Source organism: Chlorocebus sabaeus, chromosome 21 (genome assembly GCF_047675955.1).
Source record: "Chlorocebus sabaeus isolate Y175 chromosome 21, mChlSab1.0.hap1, whole genome shotgun sequence".
Classification (NCBI taxonomy): domain Eukaryota; kingdom Metazoa; phylum Chordata; class Mammalia; order Primates; family Cercopithecidae; genus Chlorocebus; species Chlorocebus sabaeus.
The window spans coordinates 20,840,049-20,866,504 of NC_132924.1; the positions used below are offsets into that span (position 1 = coordinate 20,840,049).

At 41.4% G+C, this 26,456-nt stretch overlaps 1 long non-coding RNA gene across 1 annotated transcript; it reads left to right on the forward strand.

Moving 5' to 3' along the window:
* Nucleotides 1–3,767: 3,767 nt before the first annotated feature.
* LOC140709556 (uncharacterized) lies at nt 3,768–18,795 on the forward strand. The gene is made up of 3 exons (XR_012090053.1): nt 3,768–4,333; nt 15,515–15,584; nt 16,168–18,795. It is a non-coding gene; the product is annotated as an uncharacterized lncRNA (long non-coding RNA).
* The last annotated feature ends 7,661 nt before the right edge of the window (nt 18,796–26,456 follow it).

The following is a 26,456-nucleotide window of genomic DNA, read 5'->3' on the forward strand; positions in this document are numbered from 1 at the left end:
TTTAAAACGGGGAAACTGTGGATAAACCACACTGTTTACTTTAATTCACAAAATGAAGCAATTATATTCACAAACCTAGACTGAGAGGCCTCTCTGTCTCCTCTGAGTTTGAAGGACCTGGGCTAAATGGCAGCAAAGGGGTGGGAGAACAGAAGCCTAGAATGTGCAGTCTCACTAAGTGAGCACCAATTACAAAAGGAGCAATCATCCAGTGCCGGCAGGACTTTGTGCTAAGCAGCCAGTGATTTTCCAATGTTTTTAAGTTGGAGGAAAATATATGACAGATGTGTTGGCTCTGGGAACAATAAAAACAGCTTCTTAAATCACCAAGAAGGGGAGGGAAAGAAAGTAATACAATACAGGATAAATCAGGAGGGAGTCGGCAGGACTGTCTGTTACAGTTGAGGGTAGCAAGGGAATGATGTGTTCAGTAGCAGTAAACAAGCATGGGGTGAGAAGGCCTCGGACCACAAGACCAACCGTCGTAGAAAACTGCCCTGAACCCCATCCTGAAGGAACATGATCTACAACTTGAGGAACACAAGAGGGATAAAACACTAACAAAAACTCAAATGGGGCAGTAATGTTAAAATACAGTTGACTCTGTGCATTACTAAAGCAAAGGGATGAAAATAATGAATCAGCAAGCTGTCCCAAGTTCCACTAAGACAGTGGTTCTCGACATATAACGTACCTAAGAATGTCCTAGGGTACTTGCTAAAAGTGCAGAGCCCTGGGCTTCTTGGTCAGCAGGTGCTACAAGGCCAGACATGGCAGCTCATGCCTGTAATCCCAGCATGTTGGGAGGCTGAGGTAGGCAGGTTACTTGAGCCTTGGAGTTTGAGACCAGCCTGGGCAACAAGGAAAAACATTATCTCTACTAAAAATACAAAAAATTAGCTGGGCATAATGGCACATGCCTGTAGTCCCAGCTACTCAGGAGGCTGAAATGGGAGGATCAATGTCTGGGAGATGAAGGCTGCAGTAAGCCGAGATCATGCCACTGCACTCCAGCCTGAGTGACACAGATTCTATCTAAAAAATAAAAAATAAAAATTTAAAAAGAGGTACTGGTATAGTAACTTTTATCTGGAACCTAAGAGTCTATATTTTTAACAAGTTAGAAGGTGGTTCTAATGCAGTTAGCATTACTCACTACTTTGTGTACACTACTTTACTTTGTGTATAGTGCTTTACACAAAGTAGTGAGTAATGCTAACCCTAACCCTAAAAGTCCAGTAAGGGTGTTTAGTTTCAACAGATACAATGCCAGGTCACATTGTTCCAGGATAATATGTTCAAGACTAAGACACCTGGCATTACAGTTTATGAATAATCAGTGGTGAATTGAACTCATTTATGAACATTCTAATGTTCACTGTAGTCTTGTTTTTTGGTGACGTGTACAACCTAGTGGCAATAATAATAGTCATTATGTATTGAGTCTTCACTGTGGGCCAGGCCCTGCTAAGTGCTTTGTATGCATTGAAAAGGTGACTCTTCAAAGCAATTCTGTGAGGTTGATTTTATTATTATCTGGGCTTTATAGATGAAGGAACTAATAAAGAAGATAAGAATCTTGGATATGACATGATGGTATAATGATTAATTTTATGTGTCAACTTCACTGGGTCACAAGATGCCCAGACATTTGGTCAAACACAAGTGTGGTGCTTCTGTAACAAATATCTAAACATGTGGAGTAATTTTGGAGCTGGGTAATGAATACAGTCAGAAAGAATTTTGAGATGTATGCTAGAAATATGGACATTAAACATAGATTCTGGTGAGGTCTTGAATCTATGTTTAATAGATTTATGTTTAAAGGAAATGAAGAACATGTTATTGGAAGCTGGAGGAAAGGCAGTATTTGTCATAAAATGGCAAAGAACCTTGTTGGCTTCTGTTCATGTTCTAATGTTTTGTGGAAGGTGGAACTTGTGAGTCATGAAATTGGATATTTAGCTGAGGAGGTTTCCAATCCAAGTGTTGAAGGAGTGACTTGGTTCCTCTTGACTGTCTATAGTAAAATGTGAAGAAAGAGATAAATTTAAGAAGAAATTGTTCAGCAAGATGGAACCAGAATTTAAATATTTGAAAATTTCTCTGCCTCTCCATATTGCAAAAAGAAAGAAATAGAAGAAAACTTGTTCTGAAAAGAACACTAAGAGCATGGATGATCAACCATTTAATAAGAAATCATGTATGCAGTTTCTCCATTTAATCGGCCATCTTAACAGGAGCCAGGAATAGAGATGAGATTATGCCAGCAAAGACACTGCCAGTGTTAATGAACTAAAGGGGACAACAAAGACACAACAAAATGTAGCAAGTCTGTCAGACTTCTTGGGTTTTACCTGATGGAATCATGGAACTATCTGGTTGCAAACGTGTGCTGTCTTTTAATAAAAGGTAAAAAGGAGCCCAGAGCCACAATTCAGACTTCATCAGGGCTGCCAATCCTATCACTGGTCCAGAGTGCACAGGCCAGAGATGCAAAGCTGCCTCCACGTAAGTTTCAGATGGCTGGACCACAACTCTGCAGAAACATGTGTGGGGAGAGCTACCACACAGAGCCAAAGAAATGAGGCTGCCCTGCTGACCTGTCGGAGAGATGCTGCCATCACACTGGGCCTGGAGGGTGGAGGAACAAACCAAAGAGGATTATTCTCGAACCTTAAAGTCTAATGGGGCCAGGCTCAGTGACTCACACCTGTAATCCCAGCACTTTGAGAGGCCAAGGCAGGTGGATTGCTTGAGCTCAAGAGTTTGAGACTAGCCTGAGCAACATGGCAAGATTCTGTCTCTACCAAATATGCAAAAACTTAGCCCGGCTTGGTGGTGTGTGCCTGTGGTCCCAGCTACTTGGGAGGCTGAGTCGAGAAGTTTACCTGAGCTCAACAGGCAGAAGCTGTAGTGAGCTGAGATCGCGCCACTGCACTCCAGGCTGGATGACAGTGAGACTCCACCTAAAAAAAAAGATTTAATGGTATTTGCCGTCCTAGGTTTTACACTTGCTTAGGACCACTCACCTCTTTCTTCCTTCTAATATTTGTCTTTTACAATAGAAATGTCAATCCTATGCCTGTCCCACCATTGTATTTTGGAAACATATGTTTGGTTTCATAGTTTCACAAGTGGAGAGAAGTTTTTCCTCAGGATGAACTGTATATTGAGTCTCATCCATATCTGATTTACATTATACTGAGGTGAGACTTTGGACTTTAGAGATAATATTGCAAATCAGTTAAGACTTGTGGCTATTGGGGTGGAATTAATATATTTTATATGCAGTAAGGGCATGAATTTGAGGGGGCAAAAGGGATGCAATACTGCAGATTGAATATTTGTGTCCACCCAACATTTATGTACCAAAGTCTTAACCTGTAATTTGAAGGTGTTAGGAGACAGGGTCTTTGAGAGTTAATTAGGGGTAGATAAGGTAATAAGGGTGAGGCTCTCATGATGGGATTAGTGCCCTTAAAGGATGAAACACCAGAGAGCTTCTTCTCTGTCTCTGTCTCTGTCTCTGTCTCTGTCTCTCTCTCCCTTGCTCTCTCTTTCTCTCTCTCTCTCTCTTCCATGTAAGGACACAGCAATTTGGCAAGCCATTTGCAAGCCAGAAGAGAGCCCTCATTGGGGAACAAAACTGGCCAGTACCTTGATCTTGGACTTCCTAGCCTCTAGAACTGTGAGAAAATAAACTGTTGTTGTTTATGTCACCTAGTTCAGGGTATTTCATTATGACAGCCTGAGCAGATGAACCCACTCACCTAGGAAGTGGTAGGATTGAGATTTGAATTTGGAAGCCTTACTTGAGGATTTTTCACTTGACCAACTACACTACAGTTTTAATAGTCCCTTTTCCCCACAAAGACTTCCAAAAAAGAAGGCTTGGTATCCCTCTTAGGGTATATTTTTGTCTCCAAAATTTCCCTTATACCAATGGATAAGAAAAAAAGTGACTTGATTTCAGGTTCCAGGTGCTTGGATTTATTCTTCTTCTTAAAATGTCTCTGAGTAGTGGGACAGAAATTTCCCCACCCTTCCCCTCATGAAGCTGTGTAGACAGGCCACAAAGGAAAAGAGCAACTGACTCTCTCATTTCTACATGACTTGACCATGTCACCAACACCTGTGTCAAAATGAAGTTTCACCAGATGCAGTCAAGCCTCCGCAGGGGCTGCTGAGCTGCAGTGTCTCCAGGAAGACCTGTTGATGACTCACACTTCAATCCACTCATCAGACCACCGTGCTGCTGGCCTTCTGTGGTCTGGTAAGAACCAGAGCACTTGGAGAAAAATGCAAATGCATCTTTAGTATCTACATAAAGGTAAAACATTTTGCAACAGCATTTCTGGTGTTTAGATTAACACGTACACTATGTCAGGTTCACAGGTAGTTTGGGCCCACGTTTGAGTCTTGGGAAAGAGTAGAGTAACAGGAACTCTGCTTCTTTCATATGAGTAGGAAAACTGTCCCAAGGATGTTTGCTTGTGGATGTCTTGAAGCTTGGAAAGTGGGAAATGGTAAGGGGGAAACCAAGTCAAGGAAGTTCTCCTCACAGATGTGGGGCTCAGTATTTTGTGGAGGCACAAGCACAGGGCATAATGGAAAAGGCATGGGGAGCCAGGGACTGTGAATGTGGGGGTGCATCAACCTTGCACCAACTCCCAATCAGGAAGGTACATTATGAGGCTGAGCAAGGCAGATAAAGCAAATTACAGCAACTAGAGCTGTCAGCCAAGGTGATCTTCGTAAATCCAAACCGAATCATGTCATTATCCTGCATAAAGCCTTTCAAATGACTTCCATTGCATGAAGAATGCGGTTGGAAAGCCTTAGTGAGTCCTACATAACCTGTGTCCTGCACATTTCAAAGACCTTACTTGTGCCTCTCTTCTTGAGCTTCATCCCCTCCACTCCAGTGCCCTCTTAGTTACTGGAACATGTCAGTCTTTTTCTGCCTCATGGCCTTGACCCATGCTGCTTTTGTTTTTCAGATGGACCACTCATGCTCTTGGCTTTGGCTTATCCTTATCATTATGGTCTCACCACAATTGCCCCATTCGAAATCCATCCCTTGCCTTTCTATTATTTTCTTTCTCAGCAGTCTGGTCTTAACTTCCTCAGTCCTCGTACATTATGAAATTACTATGCCCCCTCACACATTTTTGCCTGTCCCGCATTTCAACTGTGAGGTCCATGAGCACAGGGACCACATCTGTCTTGGTGGCCCCTCAATATCCCCAGCATCTTACACATGCCTGGCACTTGGAAGGTGTTCAGTCAGTGTTTGAATGAATAAGTGAAAGTCCCCTTGGCAAGAATTAAGCCGTCCTTGCCAGGACATTTGTGGTCGCCTGACACAGCAGTCAAAGGAGCCTGGAGAGCAACTCCTGCCTGACTTGCCGTCAGAGCTGACTTCCCTTTGACACTTTGGCCAGAGGCAAAGAGAAATGACAGAGGTGTTGCCATTCTCCAGCCCACAGCATGTGTCTGTATGCTGGGCAGAGGGGTGCAAGCGAGGGCTGAGGACCAGCCTGTACTCCAAGGGCTGGCCAGGTGCCAGCCACCTCAATCCATAGGGAGATGCTTTTCTGATTAGACTGCCAAGAGCTGAAAGCTTTTGGAAATTCACACAAAGACACAGCAGGGGCTATCCAAGACCCTGTCAGTAACTCAAGGGGGTTACAGACCAGAGAGCCAATGGCGAACCGGAAAAAACTGAATCGCAGCCCCAAGATGGCCGAGGTTTAAGGGTCAAGTGGCAGGTCCATCAGGCTACAGAGGCAGGCTTTGGATCACAGAAAGACATCAGCCAGAACCAAGACGAGAATCTCCTGGCAGGAGCAAGAGCGGGAAGTGGTGGCATTCAGATAAGATCTGCCCAGGTAGGGATTTGCTAGTCACTTTAATGCCTTTTGGCTCTAATTAATTTAGAGGGAAAAGCAAACACCAGGGGAACCAGAGAAACAAAACAAAGGAAAATAACCTTATCCGATTGATTTCTATATCCTCTGACTACCTCTGAAAAGTGTTTATCAACAATAACTTCCTTGTGAGAGGGAATGGTTTCCATTTCTGGTCGGAGCAGCCACTTTGTAAGCTTGTTCGTATCCCCTCCCCTAGAAGCCCTGTGCAACTTGTCACCAAAGAATACCTTGAAAAATACTGAAGCCCTAATTCCTTCATATTCTTTTTCCTATGGCATACACATAGGCCTGGGTAACATGAGATAGCACATACAAGTTGCTTTGCAAATTCGCAAAGACTCATGACAGACTTTAAATAATCTACCCCCAAAGGAAAACTAAGAGAATGAAGAAATGGAAAATGACATCGCCATTCATTTTAGTAGTAGGAGCTCTGTCCTGTCCCTTCAACCTTGTCGCCAGCATGCTCTGAAAGTCAGATCAACAGCTCCCTTTTACAGATGGTCTATTGCATTTGCTATTATTATTGACATTGCAACCTGTTCCCTTTTCTCTCCCTCCCAGCAGCCGCCAGAGGATCGGCCAAATGGCCCTGAATGAGGAAATCCATTCAAGGCCATTTGTCTGTGGTTGTGTGTGTGTTCAGGTCTCCATCTCACACTCACTCCATCCTGACAAGTGCAGAAGGTGAAAACATTGCTAGTCAGACTGTTTTCTGAAAGGGATCAGCCTGTTGCTGAAAGATTTATCATCAGGGAACTGCAGGGTTGGGGAAGGCCTTTACTTGAACCAGAATTGGTCATTCAGAGTTCATTCTGTAACTTGATCATTTATTTATATTTTATGCACCTTCTACCAAGGAAAAAGGGTGCATGTGGGACCATTACCTCATTGAAAGTAGTGTAGTCAAATAACTATCTCATTGAACAGCCTGTTAGAGAGGTAGTGTGCAGCTCATTTGACTGTTGCTTTAACCCTTTGGGTTCTGCATGACTTCTGGTGAGAAGAGGGGATTTCAGGTTTTGCCTTCTCTAGTCACATGCACTGCAAATGGGATCATGAGACACAGCTCCTGATTCCAGAAGACATATTCCATCCTCCGCTCTCAGCCACTCATTGGAAGAGAACATGCTGGGTGAGAGGTGACAAAAAGCCTGGAAAAAAATGAAGGAGGGGTTGTAGGAAAAATAAATATTCTTGTAAACATTGATGGCCCATGTTCATGAGATCACATTCAGAGATGTGAAACCTATCAATGGCTAGGAAAGGTAGCCATAGCTAGGCACTGTTCTAAGATACAAATCATAGCAACATCTTCTATTTATCTAAGGCTTCAGTCATGTCAGAATGTGCTTATTTCAATTTCTCACTTAATCCATGGATATTTTTATTCTTACTGCACAGATGAGGCAATGGATATTTAATGAATAGTTTACCCAAAGTCATAGTTAGAACTGGGATACCTCCCATGTTTTTGGATGCTCAGACAAGAGCTCTGTTCTCCAAGGTCTCTAAAACCACATTTAGAAGCAATTGAGGGCAGCAGGAAGTGATATCGGAAAAATCTGCCTGCAACCCGCTCACCTCCTCCAAGAGTAAATAGACCCACCTCAAGGCTCCCTTGTTCACAATGGCTCCTCTTCTGTGAAAATTGCTATTAGTAAATCGAATGCCCCTAAAACCCATGTTTGAACCATCCAACCCTGGCCCTCAGCTTGCAGGACCCCTAGCCATGACTGATCCACAAAGGATGGGAGGGATATCTGATCCTGGTTTGGCCATTTAGATTGGAACTGGATGACACAGACTCAGTCATGGAGCTTAGTTAAGGCAGGGCTATGAAAGAATTGGTCATAACGCTTTTTACTGAACTCTCAGCAGCTACTTTTACTTCCAAGTCTTGTTTGGCATTCTCAGAAACTTCCTCTTCTTACTGAAGAAAGTGTAGAAGATACTTGCATATGTGTGTTCATTCAACACATATTCTAAACCCAGTTCTTCCTTGCTTGCCTTCCTCTCTCCCTTGCATCTAAGGATGGCAATGCACTGTAACTCTGGCCAAGAAAATATAGGTAGAACTCTGTGGGATGGAAGATGGGCTTCAAAAGAATTAGGCAAAGACATACTCTTCCCATTTCTCACTGACTAGAAAGCAGATGTTATGCCTGGAAAAGTAGCCACCATCTGGAAAACATTTTTTAAAGGCCACAGAACTGAAGGATCATGGAATCAAAGGATCAGCCCGGGACAGCCTACCTCTAGTATTTGTATAATATACAGAAAATAAAATACAATTATTGGTTTAAGCTCCTGTGAATTGGGTATTCTGATATTTGCAAACAGAAGAGGAGGCTTCTTGTACTCAGAATGAATAGAATCTTGCACACCTCTTGAACATCATGAAACAGACTTAAATGATTTGAACATTTCAGCTGTGATATGGGACCCAAGGAAGTCATCCACATATAGAGATCTGAAGGAACACTCTGTACATATGAGGAGGATGATCCTTGAGATTTCCACTTCCAAATCCTCCCTCCTTTATAGCGTAGAACAGGATGAAGAAATCTTGGTTAAGCTTCTTTAGGTTTCTTGAAGGGAAATGTATAGAAAACCATGGGTAATGAAGGTTTTTGGAAAGACAGAAGATATGTGGAATATTTATAAAACTGATCAAACACTAGAGTCACCTCAGATTCTATTTGTTACTGATTCATTCTTTCATTCATTTATTCATTCACTTAACCTATAACAAAGGTTTATTGACCACCCACTGTGCCAGGTGCATGAATATTCTGGTAATTATTTACTCTCAGAGAGATAGATCTTGAAGCAGATTTTCAATAAGTATTTCCTATAAAGTTGGATGAATATCTGGATAGTTGGGATATGTCTACATTTTACAGAGAAATGAAAAAAATATTCATTATAGATAAGAATGAAAACTTGGCACACATAATCTACTTTCCTTAATTCACTTAGCATTTGTGCTTTCCCAAGAAGATATTTCAGAGAATTCATTTGGTATCAATCAGTGAGGGTGAAATGCTACTCTTGGTTACATGTAACATGTCATCTCAAAGGTGATTGGACTTCCATCTGTCCCGTCCTAGGTAGCTGTTTCTGGAGTGTTCATGTGACTGTATTGGTCATCTCAGGCTGCCATAACAAAATACAACAGACTGTGTGGCTTAAACAACAGAAATGTATTTTATCACAGTTCTTAATACTGGAAGTCCTAGATCAAGATTTGGCAGGGATGGTTTCTGCCGAGAGCTCTTTTCTTGACTTGTGGATGGTCACCTTCTTTTTGTGTCTTTATATGATGGAGAGAGCAAGCTCTGGCATCTTCTTCTCTTTCTATAAGGGCATCAGCCCTATCAGATTACATCCTCACACTTTTAACCTTATTTAACCTTTATCGCCTCCTCATAGGTCCAATTTCCAATACAGTCACGTTGGAGGGTTATGACTTCAACATTTGAATTTGGGGGAACATAAACATTCAGTCTATAATAATGGCTGATTCTTCCTGCTTTGGTAGTAGGGTAGATGTCACTCAAAGGGCACTCTATGTGAACAACACCACAAGATCAGAAAGAAAAATAGAGTCACTTTTCTTTGAAGGTGGCTCTTTAGGCACTATGGACTTTTCCTTCCAACATCCCTGGTATGGGGACAAAAATAAACCATCTTGAGCATGCAGTAGCCAGAATTCTTTCCCTGCAAATACTGGACTCATTGACTTCAAGCAAATACCATAGGTAATCCATTAGCAGCTAACTATGAACAACCAGTATTAGTCAATACAGAATTGATTTCAATTTATCTGCCTCCAATGCCAGGAAATGCATGGGCAAGATCATGGAGAGCCACTACTGGGGGATGAAAGAGAGAGGAGCTCTAGAAGGAAAACAAAATACTGTCTTGGGTCATATGCTTTGGTGTCACATATATAAATAAAATACAGGGGCTATTAGAAATGATTTTGTGATTGAAGTAAAGGTCAGATATTTGCAGTTTCATTTAACTGAAGAAGAAATAAAAAAGAAATGAATATGCCAAAATCATAGGAAAGTTCTGTGGTGAAAACAGAGTTTCCCATGCCCAAACCCACTGGCTTTAGCCACTGTCAGGATTCATGCACCACAGTCCTATCCATGGGAGGCTTTTGTCCAAGGACAAACCTTTTCTACTTAATTAGCTCTCTGATAGCTCAGACGTGCTTTCAGCAGTGTTAGCTACTGCTCAGAGTCCCTTCCCCTAGATTTTCCTATATGTTAAAGACAATACAGCTGGAAAAGAGAGACACTAAAACTTTCGACATCAAAATTCAGATTGACATAAGCCAAAAGTCCCCAGGGAAGGATAATAAAAAAGTAAGAATTGCATATTTCCACATCTGTTTTCAATGAGACTTATGTCAAATAATTTTATTATTTGACAAAAGCAATTCAAAGAATTGCTTTTTTTTTTTCAGAATGCCTTGAAAATGTCATTAAAATTCACCTATCAGCACATATGCAGAACATACCACCTGTCTAGAGTGTTAGATCAAATGAGAAAACAGGGGCTTAGGCCTCATGAGTAGGAAGAGACTTGACCTGCTGCAGAGGAGGAGAGGCAATGTTATTTCTAAGCATTCTTGTTTCCACCAACCTGGGGCAAGCAATCTATTTTCAGCTTGACACCAATCAGGAAATGGCTCTGCTAAAATACCCTCCCTGTTAATACAAATGAGACATATCTCCGGAAAAGCAGAGAATGCCAACATGGATCTGAGTGCTCAGATGAGAGAGGCCATTCCTGGGTTAGTAAGTGAAAAGCTAGAGTTATTTTACAGAACACAAGTGAGAAAGCAAACCTGCAGGAGCAAGTTTCTAGATGGTAATTTGGTAATTACATTACAATTAGAAAGTCTTACAGAAAGTCTATGGCAGTGCAAACCCTTTGGTCCAGTAATTTCACTCCTTTGAAATTATCCTAAGGATATGTAGGCAAGGATGCTTATTGTTGGGAGGTAGCCCTAGATAAATCTCTTGTGTTACAACACACCTTGCTGGATATGGCAAGAATGTACCATCCTTTACCACTTTACCAAGGCCATTTCCCAGGCTGGTGCTTATAGCAAGCAACCTTGGAGGATGAGGTAATGTCTCCTACTGAGACAAAGAGCAAGCTTGCTTACCATTTACAAAGCGGAAGTATATTCCCTAAGCTCAGTATTCCTCAGTTGCAATGCAAACCCACTGTGTGCAAAGTGTCTCTCTGGGCCCACTGAATCACGCCTGTGGGGTCTGGAAGCAAAGGGAACCGATGTACATTCTGATATTCATGCTATCTGTAGTACTGTAGTAATAAAGCCCTTTGTCTCTGACCCAGCATCTTGTGTCTTCTACCAACACCCATGAAACAGTAGCAGATTTACTTTTTAGCTGGCAAGGATGGTAAAATCAAATCCCAGACCTGACAGCTATGTTGATTGTTTTGTAAAAACAAGGACATTAACTGTCATCTAAGGAGAAATTGGCTAAATTAATTGTGGTACATAGATACACAAGGTATGGCACAGTCATTTAGAATGGCTTCAGGATGTATATTTATTGACATGGAAATAAAATAACAATATATTTTTGAGTTAAAACCCAGCTAAAAAAGAAACATATAGATATACCACTTTTATATAAACACATAAACATTTCACAGGTATATATATATATAAAATTTCTGCATGGTCCTATACCAAAAAGAAAAAAAAGTTAACCAGAGCTTTCTCTAGGTGGTGGACTCATAAATGAGTTTTATTTACTTTTTCATCTATGAGGTCTCTTATTTCTCAAGGTAAACATGAATTACTTATGTAAAAATTAATTATATTAATTGACAAAGAACTGCTAGAAAAAGAGCATATGACAAAATCCTTGTACTTGAAACAAACTGTGAAGAACTGCTCTGCAAATACAGAGGGAACTGCAGACAGAAGTGAGGTTCCTGATGGGACACAGCTCTGCCTGTGGCACCGACGACAACCCAAAGAACATGAAAGAGAAGAAATAATGGAAATACCCATCTTAGACGCGATCCTCTCAGAACAACCGAAGATCAGTCTCAGAACCTAACTTTTAGAATCTGAGGTGCAAATTATGTCTGGTGTTTTAATGAATAAACACTGTCACTCAGTGTGTGTGAGTTATCTAGTGCCACAAGTCACTCAGGAAGCCTGAGACTCAGCCCTCAATCACTGACTCACCTCTGCATAAACCCCTTTTAAATCTCTTGTGCTTATTCCTTCCAGTGCATTTCACTGCTCTGGCTTGAATCTAGGTTCTCATCATCATTCTCCTGGATATTAGAATATTCTTTGAGCTGGTCTGTCTCCACTTCACATGCTGATATAGTTTGGAAGTCCCCTTCAGATCTCATGTGGAAATGTCAGTGTTGGAGGAGATGCCTGGTGGGAGGTGACTGGATCATGGGGACAGATGAATGGCTTAGCACCGTCCTCTTCATGCTGAGTGGGTTCACATGAGACCTGGTTGTGCACATCGCTCTCTCTTGCTCCTGTTCTCGCGATGTGACATGCCCGCTTCCACTTCACCTTCTGCCATGAGTGAAAGCTCCCTGAGGCATCCCCAGAAGCCAAGTAGATATTGGTGCTATGCTTATACAGCCTGCAGAGCTACGAGCCAATTAAACCTCTTTTTTAAAAAATAAATTACCCAGTCTCAGGTATTCCTTTATAGCAACACAAGAATAATCCAACACACACTCCTTTAACCCTGCCACCTGATTTTTTTAAAAACATAAGTCAGAGTGTTGCTTCTTTGCTTAAAATGCTTCAGTATCTCCCAAATACCTACAAGGTGTCCCAGCACATAAGGTCTACCTGCTGGCCTCACTAAACTTTCTTGTTGTCCCCCTTGTCCTTCTCCCCAGACTCATTTCTTTTGATTTCTTGCATCTCCTTTATGGAATGTCCCCACTCCTACCCTGCCAGGCAAATGCTCCTGTCAAGATTCAGATTCTCCAGGAAGGGTTTCATAACAGTCTCCCCAAATTGAATTCCTTCTTTGGAGTCTCAATTGTATCATATTCAGGTTCACCAAAAACACTTACCACCCTTTGCTTTTGTATTTCTCAGAACTTTCCTATTTGATTGTGAACACATGAGGTCAGGAGCCACATCTTATTTATATTTACATTATCAACATCTAGTCCTATACTTGGCACCCAAAAGAAAATCTATACCTGAATGAAAAAATATATAGTTAAAACCATAGAGTCTGGCAGGTGCAGCGGCTCATGCCTGTAGTCCCAGCATTTTGGGAGGCCAAGACAGACGGATCACTTGAGGTCAGAAGTTCAAGACCAGCCTGGTTAACATGGCAAAACCTTGTCTCTACTAAAAATACAAAAATTAGCTGGGCATGGTGGCGGGTGCCTGTAATCCCACCTACTCGGGAGGCTGAGGCAGGAGAATCACTTGAACCCAGGAGGCAGAGATTGCAGTGAACTGACATCGTGTCACTGCATTCCAGCCTGGGCCACAGAGCGAGACTCCATCTCAAAAAAAAGAGAAAAACAAAACCACAGAGCCCGAGTACAAACACACTCAACAAACCTTCTTAATTCTGAGAAGTTTCCAATTAAAAAGCCTCCTCGCGATGGACTCTCAGTGTATTGCCATCAATATTTTGCTGCCCAGAAAGAAATAAATTAGGTGATTTTTACCTGCAAAGAATGTTGCTTTAGACGTTTTTGTTTCTGTTGGACACAGGGCAGTCTCCCCCTCCTGCCACCCTGGAAATGTTAGCATCACTGGGACAAAAGCCAACAGGAAAAACTAACACCGTAACAGGATAATATGCTTTATCAGATTATCCTGTGGAACTAAGCATACTAAGAGATACTTTAAACCTTTTCTGTAATTTATTCAAAAAACATTCAAGGACAGAAATAAATGTCAACTCGGATGAACCAAAGCAGATGCAGAAAACAAACAAAAGCCGTGACCAGACATAAAAAATGACCCAATAGGATGTGGGCCTGAAACTGGAAATCAAGTTTCTAAGTTCTATTTAAAACACAACCATTGAAGGCTGGGTGCCCCCGCTCATGCCTGTAATTCCAGCACTTTGGGAAGCTGGGGTGGAAGAATGGTTTGAGGCCAGGAGTTCAAGATCAGCCTGGACAACATGGTGGGACCCCCATCTGTACAAAAATTAAAAAAAAAAAAAAAAATAGCCAGGCATGGTATAGTCCTAGTTACTCATGAGGCAAAGGCAAAAGGATCCCTTGAATCCGGGAGGTCGAGGCTTCAGTGAGCTGTGATTGTGTCACTGCACTCCAGGCTGGGCAATAGAGCAACACTCTGTCTCTAAATAAATAAATACATACATACATAAAATGCATCAGTTGGAATAGGCCTCTAAAATACAGACCACAATGTAAATCTGAAATAATCTTTATTTCATCAGGGTGATCCTGTGATCCCTTATTGTAAGCAGAGTATAACACAGTGTTTCCAGAAAGGGTTTGAAAGGTCAAGACAGACCATGTAACATGAGGACTGATAAACCATTTGTAACATGATGATTTTTGCCAAGAAAGGCTCTGGAACAACCGGAAGCAGTGGAATTTAAAGAACTCTCTCTTAAGTGAGGATCAGGACAAACATCTTTGCCATTACAGGTTCTTTCTCTTCCTGATACCCATAGTGCCCTGAGTTGGCCGCATGGGCCGGCTGGAGCAGGAGCTGGAATAAGAGTAGAGCCTCAGGGACTTCTGGGTGGGACTAGGGTCTCTGGGAGCTGCTCGGATCCACTTGGCTACAGGTAGGCCTTCTGGACGCTCACGCCACAGAGGCTTGTGAGGAGGGAGACTTCCACCTCAGGTCTGTGGGGTCTGGGTGCCACGTGGAGGAAGAGTTGGCCCACGTACTGCAGCAGCCCAGCCACAGCCCTCCACGGATGGGCCTTGTCACTTACTGGAGTGTTTGCTTCAGAGATCGTTTCTGTGCCCCAGCCTGGGTTACTCCTCTTGTCTTGGTGAACATTAAGCCCCGTATCCTTTCTCTACCTTTACCCAGCCATCCTTTTGGTCCTGAGATCAGCAGCACTTATTTTCCTGTAAACTGTGGAGAGTTTCATTTTGTTTTTTGATGTCTCTTCTAGAGGCTTCAGGAGCTGAGCCTCACCTTGGAGGTGGTTGATCACAGGTTGGGCACTAATAATGTACAGTCATTGCACTGCGTTAGTTTCTCGGCTCTCCAGGGCTGGACCCATCCACCGAATTATATATAGGGAGGCAGCATCCTCAACTGGTCATGGTTTGCTGTGTCCACGCCAGTTAGAGTTAAGCCCTGACAATAAAATGAGGCTGTGCTGGAAGCAGCCCTCTTCACAGCGGACTTGGCAGATGCGGTTCCATTGTTCGGTTTCAGGTTATGGGCAGATGAAGAAGGGGTTCGGTGTGTGACCTGATCCATGGGTGTTGTAAATTATTTGTTGTAAAAAGATTTGTTTTATAAACATTTCAAATATATCTAGATTGCCTCATCCTATTTTATTCTTTTTTAGTTTTACAGAAATATGCAAATAAGACTTAAAGCTGTGGACAAGAAGAGGAATTGGTTCCAAACCTCATCAGGTCCACTGCTCATACAATGAGTGTGTTTTTCATTGGAAATTTTCTTAGGTTCATGAAAGAAGAAAAGAAAAAATGGGGGGGGTACATAGAAAGGTATTAAATAGCATCTGTTATTAAAATTATGATCCACAGGTTAGAAATAAGCATTACGTTCAGTTTTTCTATGTCCATTGATTCCAGTCTTAGACCCTATATTAGGGAAGAATAGTGGGAGTGGGTTCTTGTGGTTATTGTATATATTTCTATACAAGAATTCATTGCGTTTTATTTCCAGAAGTTCCCATAATTTGAGAGAGGATATTCAATGCTATGTAGCCAGAATTTATACAAGTACTTTTTCAACTTCAGTTTGATTGAGGGTGAGGGTGTGTGAGATTGGGAAGCAGGAAGGAGGTTATTTTATTTTAATTGCTTGGGTGTGGGAGGATCTGGTTATCAGTTTCCTATGAAATGCACTCTATTCTGAGGGATTTGGTACTTGTCTTATTAAATGGAGATTCTGTGATTTTCTCATTACTTACACATGAACTTGGTGACTTGTAATAACACTTCATGGTTCCAATCTCAACTTGCTCTTTTCCAGCTATGACAAGGATAACATCCCTGCCTCTGGGAGCCTGGCAGCACCTTTTCCATACTGGTGAGATTGCACTCTGGCCTGTGCAGAAGAGGAGGCTACTGGATAGCACGAGACTGTGGTGATGGAAGAGAGAGCACAGGGTGAGTCCTTTCTCACCCATTTGGGTAACAAAACAAAGAACCTGAGAAACACCTAAGTTGTGCTTTACAAACTCGAACTCAGAGAAGGATGAGCTTGGAAATGCCCAGGGTTCCATCATAGTAAGCATCAAATCTTTCAAAAGATGTAAGAAAAGAAAAATGAGGTCTGATGCATCCACAAGCACAGCTTTCTGGATAGTGCACAAGAAGCTAAAATACACATCTCTAGGTTCATTGAAATAACCTACAGAACAGTTTCACATATTTCCTTTTCTCCATTTCTTTCAGCTCTTTCAACCAAACCATGAGTCATTTTCCAATGTGGCGGTCTATTCCTCTATGTTTAAGTCACTTTAGGCAATTTGTAAACACAAGAATGAAGTTTTTATCGGTCTAGCTCAAATAGAAGCATTAACGGAATGCTTAACCTTTAGACAACTCTTTTGTGGAGGCTGGACATTAGATGGCTTAATATTGCCTTTTCAGTGGGGACATGGAAGACCAGTAGTGTGATGAGGTAGTTGAAGGCAGATATGTTGTCCTGAACCAGATATCTCAACCACAGCATAGGAACCTGCCAAAACTGATTTAACAGGTGAGCAGCTGTTACTCTCCTCCCACCGCCTCAGAGTTAGGCTCTGAGCATGAACGCAGACAACTTTTCTCATAGGAATTTATTCCCAGCATACCAACAAGAGAGTCTCCTTAAGAGAGTCTTTAACTTCTTAAATACAAAAGAGGACAGTTCATTACCAGAAGAAAACATTGCTATTATATGATCACTCATGCATGTCCAGAGGATGTTACCCAACAGCTTTGTTTTCTATTTTTCCATCAATGCAAAATCTTTCTCAGGAGCCCTCTCCTCCGCTCTCCCTTCACAATCTCTGGGTCCTGCTTACCTTCTCCCAGAATCCTGGCTCTCAATCTATTGTTCCATTTAGTTTTACCATCTGTAAAGGTTCTGCGAAATCCACAGGGTCCTGTTTGTTTTGAAACTAGTTTTAGGTTCTTCAAAACTCAAACATGTTCAACCCTCGTCTTATGAATAGTGCCCACTTTTTATTGCATGATTCTGATGGCCTATGCAGTACCATGCAAATAGAGGTACTTATTTTTTTTTTTTTTAAAGTTTCTGTGTAAAACAGTGGTGGGGCAAAAAAGAAGAGAGTGACAATGTGGGGGAAATGCCCCGAAACCTGCCTTGTGATATTTGAAACTAGGCCATTACAATGACTGAATTCTTACCATTTTTTAGATTTTCAACCAACAGTCTTCTTTCATTCATGGTATCAGCATATTAACAAAGTGCAGCTAATGTAAATAACTCTCATTTTCCATTGTCCATTTTAAAACAAAGAGGTCATTCTCTGATAGTAGACGCATAGATTGTATGTTCTACATCAGTTTTGGTTTTGTTTTCCAAATAGTCTCTTTTGTCTGTCAGAAGTAGAATTGCCAAATCTCTGAAACTTAAATCAACTCAAAGACAAAAGTATGTTTGTATGTTTTATTTTGTTTCATCTGTGTTAGTATGAATATATAGTACTTTAAAAGAAACATCATATACAACCCGATTAATATGAATTCATAACGTTGACATTAGAAATAGGCCAATAATCATTCTAAAGTGAAACCATCTTTATTTTGAAAATTAGCAAACATTTTCTACTTTTTAAGTTATTATTAATATATAACTCTGCCTATTTTTTTCAGAGTAATTGATGAAGGTAAGACTAAAACAAATATATTAACGAAGAAAGGAAAAAAGAAAGAAAGAAAAGAAGCAGGTGATACAAGGATGCAAATACACAGGCCCATATAGGCTTACATTGTTGCAAACATAGTTAAATTTGGCTCTTCGCCCCCGGCAGTCAAAGCAAAAGAGGGGAGATATGGTCAGTTGCATAGTTCTTATTATTAGATGAGAAGAAACATACTAGTTCCTCAGGGGAAGCGAATGTATTTTTCTTGTACTAATTTCTCAAGGAAATCAGGCTGGTGGGGCCTCATATGGAAAATGCTGAGTGATGTCTTACACACTAAACTTAACTGGAGTCCTACAAGCAAGGCTAGCGTCTCCTCCCTAGAAACCAAGGGCACAACCTTAAAATGCAATCCAGTTTAGGCAATTTGTAAACCCAAGTATGAAGCATCTATCCTTTTAACTTGGGTAGAAGCATTAACAGAGTGCTTAACCTTTAGACAACTCTTTTGTGAAGGCTGGACAATAGACAGCTTAATATTGCCTTTTCAGTGGAGATAAGGAAGGCCAGTGTTGTGATGAGGTAGTTGAAGGCTGATATGTTGTCCTGAACCAGATATCTCAACCACAGCATATGAATCTGCCAAAAACAATTTAACAACAGGTGAGCAGTTGTTACTCTCCTACCAACACCCCACAGAGTTATGATCTGAGTGTGAATGCAGACAACTCTTCTAATAGAAATGTATTCCCAGTATATCAATAAAGAATTAAGTATTCACCTTCTGCAAACAGAATATTTGCTTGGGGCCCATTTAGCTAGGATCATTCCCATGAAGTCACATGACTAAGACTGGAACACGTGGCAAAGCATCCTCACTCAGTGGTGCACACCATTGGCTACTTTTCACTATGTGAGCTTTGCAAAGTGATGTTACTGAGACCCACCCAGATGGATCCAAGTGCCTATAACATTTGAGGCACTTGCTTGGACTGTGCTTTCCAGAATCTGGGTCTCAGAGACTTGTCTCTTGCTGATCAATACAGTCAATCTAACATCCCCACAAAGATGGCGTGTATTTCTGATTTTATGATGCAAATCAGATGTTCAAAATTAAGTTTAAATTTTAGCAAGTTCCTTTCTGTTTCCCCTTATATACTCTCTCTTTGATCTAAGTGGGGCTTTCTCTCTACTCAGAAAGACCTTCCCAATCAAGAGCCACATAGGCAAGATCCAAGTTTATTCAAGCATAGCAAGACAAATCTGTCTCAATGTATAAATGATTCATTGATACAAAATGAATAGAGAAGTCCTTCTTGAGCAACGATTAATAGGACATTTTGGTATCTTCATGACATCAAGAAATACTATGTAGAATGTGAAAATCTTTCTGATACTCCTAAATACCAATGTTCAATTTAACATTCACTGGGCTGGCAGACATCAGTTCAAGGGTTAATGTGAAGGAAAAACAGTTGCTTTGACAAGTCCAGGATATCTCTTCTGATGATGGTCTTAATTAAGATGGGTGAGTAAGTCAGCCTCACATAAATGGGTCTAAACCTGTATCTGACATCTCCTCAAAGGATCAAAATACTGAACAGCATGAAATATGGCAGTTTGACCTCCCTTATTTTTAACTTCTATCTTGATAATTTGCAGCTACTTCTAGATATAGAGGCACATCTTCTGCCAGAAACAATGAAGAGAATGCGTACACACTGATGACTGTATACAAGCAGAATAAATCATACTAGGATATTGATATATGTAAGCAATATTTCCCCATATTTATGCCACAGAATACCATTTGCCATTATTAAATTTTGTATGCAAATTCATTTGGAAAGGAGTGTTCCATTTAATTTAACACAGCTTTCCTAAGAGAAACACAAAAACATTCTTCCCAGTACAAATTGGCTCCAGGTAAGGCATTAAAGCATATCCTGCTGTTCAGGTTACAGAGTCAATTATTTTCATTCATAAAAGCAGAGAATGAGCAGATGTTTAAAAAGTATCCAATTGTAGTTTAATACCCAAGTAGATAATGCATTTGCTATATTGGAAAGAGTAAAAATTGGGAATAGTAAAAATCAATGAAGAAATCTATCTCCGTCTCATTAGAAAGCTGAATTGGGATAGGACATGTTTTTGTTCAGTGGGCCAAGGAACTTGGTGACAGTCTCCCCTTGGGCAGCCCACAATACCTTTACATTCACCAGAAGTATCTCTCACTTCTGGGTACAAAAAACCCTAACATTCTTGAAAAGAATAAGCATAATACATACATGTGGGAATAATTCAAATAATAACTAGGTAAATTTTGAAATGATATAACTTGGAAGAGACAACGTGTGAAAGCACAGGGCTGGGGCAACATAATAAAGTTTCTTTGTTTATATGCAATTCCCAGAAAAAGGTGTAGTTGATGCTTAAAATACAATCTCTTTGTTTTGGTCAGTTTCTTTTTGGACATTATTATAAGGGGAGGAAGCTGGAAGTAAACTCATCTCCAGATGATCTTCCTGGAAACCTGCCTAAAAGAGTGGTACATAGGTTTGAAAATAAACAAGCTGGGCAGATTAGGGTAGAAAAGTTTCCAGGAGCTGATCCATTACACTTCTATCTAACAAGAACATTGAACTCAGCTGTGTTCCTTATCAAAAGTCAACCTGGAGCCATTGTGTGATCAGCCCAGGAAAAGCCAACTCACCCACCCTTTTCCCATTGAATTGCATACTATTTTCATGACACGAATGGATTTTTTAACCTAGAACTTCTCACTAGTAATGTAAGTATGCTGTCTTGAGCAAAACTCTCCATTTTTCTGATGTGTCTGTGTGTGTGTGTGTGTGTGTGTGATTTGTCTTTGAAGGAATTCGTATTCCTTCACTACCTTCCTTCTGAGAAGTGACTTTGTATTTGTACACTACCTTCCTTCTGAGAGGTGAAGCTGGCTGGGCTTCTGGGTCAGGTGGGGTCTTGGAGAACTTTTCTGTCTAGTTAAAGGATTGTAAATGCACCGATCAGTGCTCTGTGTCTAGCTAATCAGGTAGGGAACTTGGAGAACTTTTCTTTCTAGCTAAAGGATTGTAAATGCACCAATCAGTGCTCTGTGTCGAGCTAAAGGTTTGTAAATGCACCAATCAGCACTCTGTGTCTAGCTAATTGGGTGGGGACTTGGAGAACTTTTCTGTCTAGCTAAAAGATTGTAAATGCACCAATCAGCACTCTGTGTCTAGTTAAAGGTTTGTAAATGCATCAATCAGCACTCTGTAAAAATGGACCAATCAGCACTCTATAAAATGGACCAATCAGCTATCTGTATTATGGACCAATCAGTTCTCTGTAAAATGGACCAATCAGCAGGATGTGGGTGAGGCCAAATAAGGGAATAAAATAAGGGAATAAAAGCAAGCCACCTGAGCCAGCAGCTCACACTACTTTTGTGAGCTGTAACAGAAGGCCTGCAGCTTCACTCCTGAAGCCAGCGAGACCAGGAACCCACTGGAAGGAACAAACAACACTGGATGTGCCACCTTTAAGAGCTGTAACACTCACTGTGAAGGTCTGCAGCTTCACTCCCGAAGTCAGCAAGACCACGAACTCACCGGAAGGAAGAAACTCCAGACACATCTGAACATCTGAAGGAAAAAACTCTGGACACACCATCTTTAAGAACTGTAACACTCAATGCGAGGGTCCATGGCTTCATTCTTGAAGTCAGCGAGACCAAGAACCCACTGGAAGGAACCAATTCCAGACATGCTTCAATCTTAGGCTTTGATTGCTTTGAAGCAAATGAAGAAGAGCTGGGATTTTCTGAGTCCTCCTCTCCCACTTCAGTCACAAAAGGTGTGAGATGAAGTCCATCCTAGCAAAACCCAAGGTTGGGGAAGGAGGTGACTGATCACAAAAGAGAAGAATAAGAAACAGAATAAAGGTCTGTCATCTGGAGTCTTTGTTCACACTCCCTTGCTGACTTAATGAGGGAGGCTTTGGTCACACTCTCTCTTCTTCCTAGGAAGGCAGTGTGGCAGTGTGTGTGATCCCATCTGTCTCCAGAGCATTCCCTTAGAAAGGGCCTACATGTGGATGAGCAGTCCAGCCTTTAAAGGACAGTTAAATTGCATTTGGTAAATGTTAATCCAGTTTGAAGTATTTTTAAATATTTTGAATCTACTATGTGATTTAAAGTAACTTTTATCAGGAGTGCGGGGGGTGGGGGGGCTGAGGGTGGAGGAGGAATCATATCAGTTACAGTAGACCATGATAGTGTTGTTTTCCAATATCATGTGTATGTGCACAGTATTTTGTTCCCTTCATAAGAGAGTCTTCCAATCTTTTAAGAATAAACATTCAACTTCAAAAATCCTTGTGGTAAGTAAAGGCTTTTCAGACTTTCCTGCTCAAGTAAATGATCACACGACCAGTGATATAAGTGTGTGATTGCTGTCAAACATGCACTAGTACACGTATACATGTTTGTGGACTAATGCGTTAAGTTTTTGGGAGAGAAGCAACGTGCTGGTATGGTAAGATACATTAACAGAAACATAAAGAGATATAATGCTGAAGACCGTATGAAAATGGAGGAAATTTATATAAACTATTTCTCATTTTCTGTGAGATAACCATAAGAAACTTTGGAAAAATAACAAATTGAAAAAGTTACCCAAATGTCTCCAAGATGATGTAATATATATTTATAATGTTTCTCTTGAAAAATATCTTTCTAGAGCTACTAAAGTGCATGGCCTCTGAATCTCCAACATCTTTTAGATCTATGGGGCATTTGAAAGTATTTATGGTATCTGAAATGCTTATGTATTGTCCAGGATTTTGTCTGGTTTCAAACATATTGTTTGGACCTGGAAGCAAAATGGAGAATACTTCTAATAGCACTAATGGGACTCTTCTCACGAATACTGATGTCATTTATGTACCATGACTGATTTAAGAATAAACTTGTGGGGAAAGAAAACATTGGCATGAGCACAGATCTACATATTGGAAGTCATAACTTCCAAAGAAACTGCAGAGAAACAACTCTCATTTTTTTACTATGAGAAACAGCTTTTGAAGCAGCGTGTGCAAATGAGGTGCTATGACCTTTTGTGGGTAGTTGTTTACTCACTTCACAAAGGGCCCAAAATCTACTGATCATCATAAGCAATTGGGCAATGTGGCATCAAAGGTTTCTGAGGGTTTCCAGGCAAGATGGCCAAATGGGAATGGCTCCAGTCTGCAGCTCCCAGAGAGACCAAAGCAGAAGACCAAAGCACTTTGGGTGACTTCTGCATTTCCAACTGAGGTACCCAGCACATCTCAATGGGACTGGTTAGACAGTGGGTGCAGCCCACAGAGGGTGGGCAGAAGCAGGGTAGAGAGTTGCCTCACCCAGAGAGCACAAGGGGTTGGGGAACTCCCTCCCCTAGCCAAGGGAAGCCATGAGGGACTGTGCCTTGAGAAATGGTGCACTCCAGCCCAGATACTATGCTTTTCTGACTGTCTTTGCAACCCACAGACCAGGAGATTCCCTCGGGTGCCTACCTCACCAGTGCCCTGGGTTTCAAGCACAAAGCTGGGCGGCCTTTTGGGCAGACACTGAGCTAGCTGTAAGAGTTTTTTTTCATACCTCAGTGGCACCTGGAACACCAGCAAGACAGAGCAGCTCACTGCCCTGGAAAGGGGGCTGAAGCCAAGGATCCAAGTGGTCTTGCTCAGCAGATCCCACCCATGGAGCCCAGCAAGCTAAGATCCACTGGCTTGAATTTCTTGCTGCCAGCACAACAGTCTGAAGTTGACTTGGGATGCTCCAGTTTGGTGGTGGAAGGGGCGTCCACCACTACTGAGGCATGAATAGGTGGTTTTCCCCTCACAGTGTAAACAAAGCTGGCTGGAAGTTCAAAATGGGCAGAGTCCACCACAGCTTGGCAAAGCTGCCGTAGCCAAACTGCCTCTCTAGATTCCTTCTCCTCTGAGCAGGGCATCTCCAAAAGAAAGGCAGCAGCCCCAGTCAGGGGCTTTTAGATAAAACCCCCATCTCCCTGGGACAGAGCACTTGGGGGAAGGTACAGCTGTAGGCACAGCTTCAGCAGACTTAGATGTTCTGGCCTGCTGGCTCTGAAGAGAGCAGCGGACCTCCCAGCACAGCACTCAAGCTCTGATAAGGGACAGACTGCCTCCTCAAGTGGGTCCCTAATCCCTGTATCTCCTGACTAGGAGACACCCCACAGCAGGGTTTGATAGACACCTCATACAGGAGAGCTCTGGCTGGCATCTGGTGGGTGCCCCTCTGGGATGAAGCTTCCAGAGGAAGGAACAGGCAGCAATCTTTGCTGTTCTGTAGCTTCCTCTGGTGATACCCAGGCAAACAGGGTCTGGAGTGGACCTCCAGCAAACTCCAACAGACCTGCAGCAGAGGGGCCTGACTGTTAGAAGGAAAACTAACAAACAGGAAGCAATAGCATCAACATCAACAAAAAGGATGACCACGCAAAAACTCCATCCAAAGGTCACCAACATCAAAGACCAAAGGTAGACAAATCCATGAAGATGAGGAAAAACCAGCACAAAAAGGCTGAAAATTCCAAAAATCAGAATGCCTCCTCTCCTCCAAAGGATCACAACTCCTTGCCAGCAAGGGAACAAAACTGGACAGAGAATGAGTTTGATGAATTGACAGACATAGGCTTTACAAGGTGGGTAATAGCAAACTCCTCCAACCTAAAGGAGTATGTTTTAAACCAATGCAAGGAAGCTCAGAACCTTGATAAAAGGTTACAGGAACTGTTAACTAGAATAACCAGTTTAGAGAAGAACATAAATGACCTGATGGAGCTGAAAAACACAGCGAGAATTTCCTGAAGCATACACAAGTATTAATAGCTGAACGGATCAAGCAGAAGAAAGGATATCAGAGGTTGAAAATCCCCTTTATGAAATAAAGCGTGAAGACAAGATTAGAGTAAAAAAGAATGAAAAGGAATGAACACAGCCTCCAAAAAATACGGGACTATGTGAGGAGACAAAACCTACGTTTGATTGGTGTACCTGAAAGTGACGGGGAGAATGGAACCAAGCTGGAAAACACGCTTCAGGATATTATCCAGGAGAACTTTCCCAATCTAGCAAGACAGGCCAACATTCAAATTCAGCAAATACAGAGAACACCACAAAGATACTCTTTGAGAAGAGCAACCCCAAGACAAATAATCATCAGATTCACCAAGGTTGAAATGAAGAAAAAAATGTTAAGGGCAGCCAGACAGAAAGATCGAGCTACCCACAAAGGGAAGCCCATTAGACTAACAGATGATTTCTCTGCAGAAACCCTACAAGCCAGAAGAGTAGGGACCAAAATGCAACATTCTTAAAGAAAAGAATTTTCAACCCAGAACTTCATATCCAGCCAAACTAAGCTTCATAAGTGAAGGAGAAATAAAATCTTTTACAGATAAAAAAATGCTGAGGGATTTTGTCACTACCAGGCCTGCCTTACAAGAGCTCCTGAAGGAAGCACTAAATACAGAAAGGAAAAACCAGTACCAGCCACTGCAAAAACATACAAAAATGTAAAGACCATCAACACTATGAAGAAACTGCATCAACTAACAGGCAAAATAACCAGCTAGTATCATAATGACAGGATCAAATTCACACATAACAATGTTAACCTTAAATGTGAATCACTAAATACTCCAATTAAAAGACACAGACTGGCAAATTGGATAAAGAGTCAAGACCCATCAGTGTTCTGTATTCAGAAGAGCCATTTCACATGCAAAGACACACATAGGCTCAAAATAAAGGGATGGAGGAAGGTTTACCAAACAAATGGAAAGCAAAAACAAAACAAACAAAACAAAACAAAACAAACAAACAAACAAAAAAACAGGTGTTGCAATCCTACTCTCTGCTAAAACAGACTTTAAACCAACAAAGATCAAAAAAGACAAAGAAGGCTATTACATAATAGTAAAGGGATCAATGCAACAAGAAGAGCTAACTATACTAAATATATATGCACCCTGTACAGAAGCACCCATATTCATAAAGCAAGTTCTGAGAGACCTACAAAAAGACTTCAGCTCCCACACAATAATAGTGAGAGACTTTTATACCCCACTGTCAATATTAGACCAATCAATGAAACAGAAAATTAGCAAGGATATTCAGGACTTGAACTCAGCTCTGGACCAAGTGGACCTAATAGACATCTACAGAACTCTCCACCCCAAATCAACAGAATATACATTCTTCTCAGCACCAGATAGAACTTATTCTAAAATTAACCACATAATTGGAAGTAAAACACTCCTTAACAAATGCAAAAGAACGGAAATCATAACAAACTGTCTCTCAGACCACAGTGCAATCAAATTAGCACTCAGGATTAAGAAACTCACTCAAAACCGCACAACTATATGGAAACTGAACATCC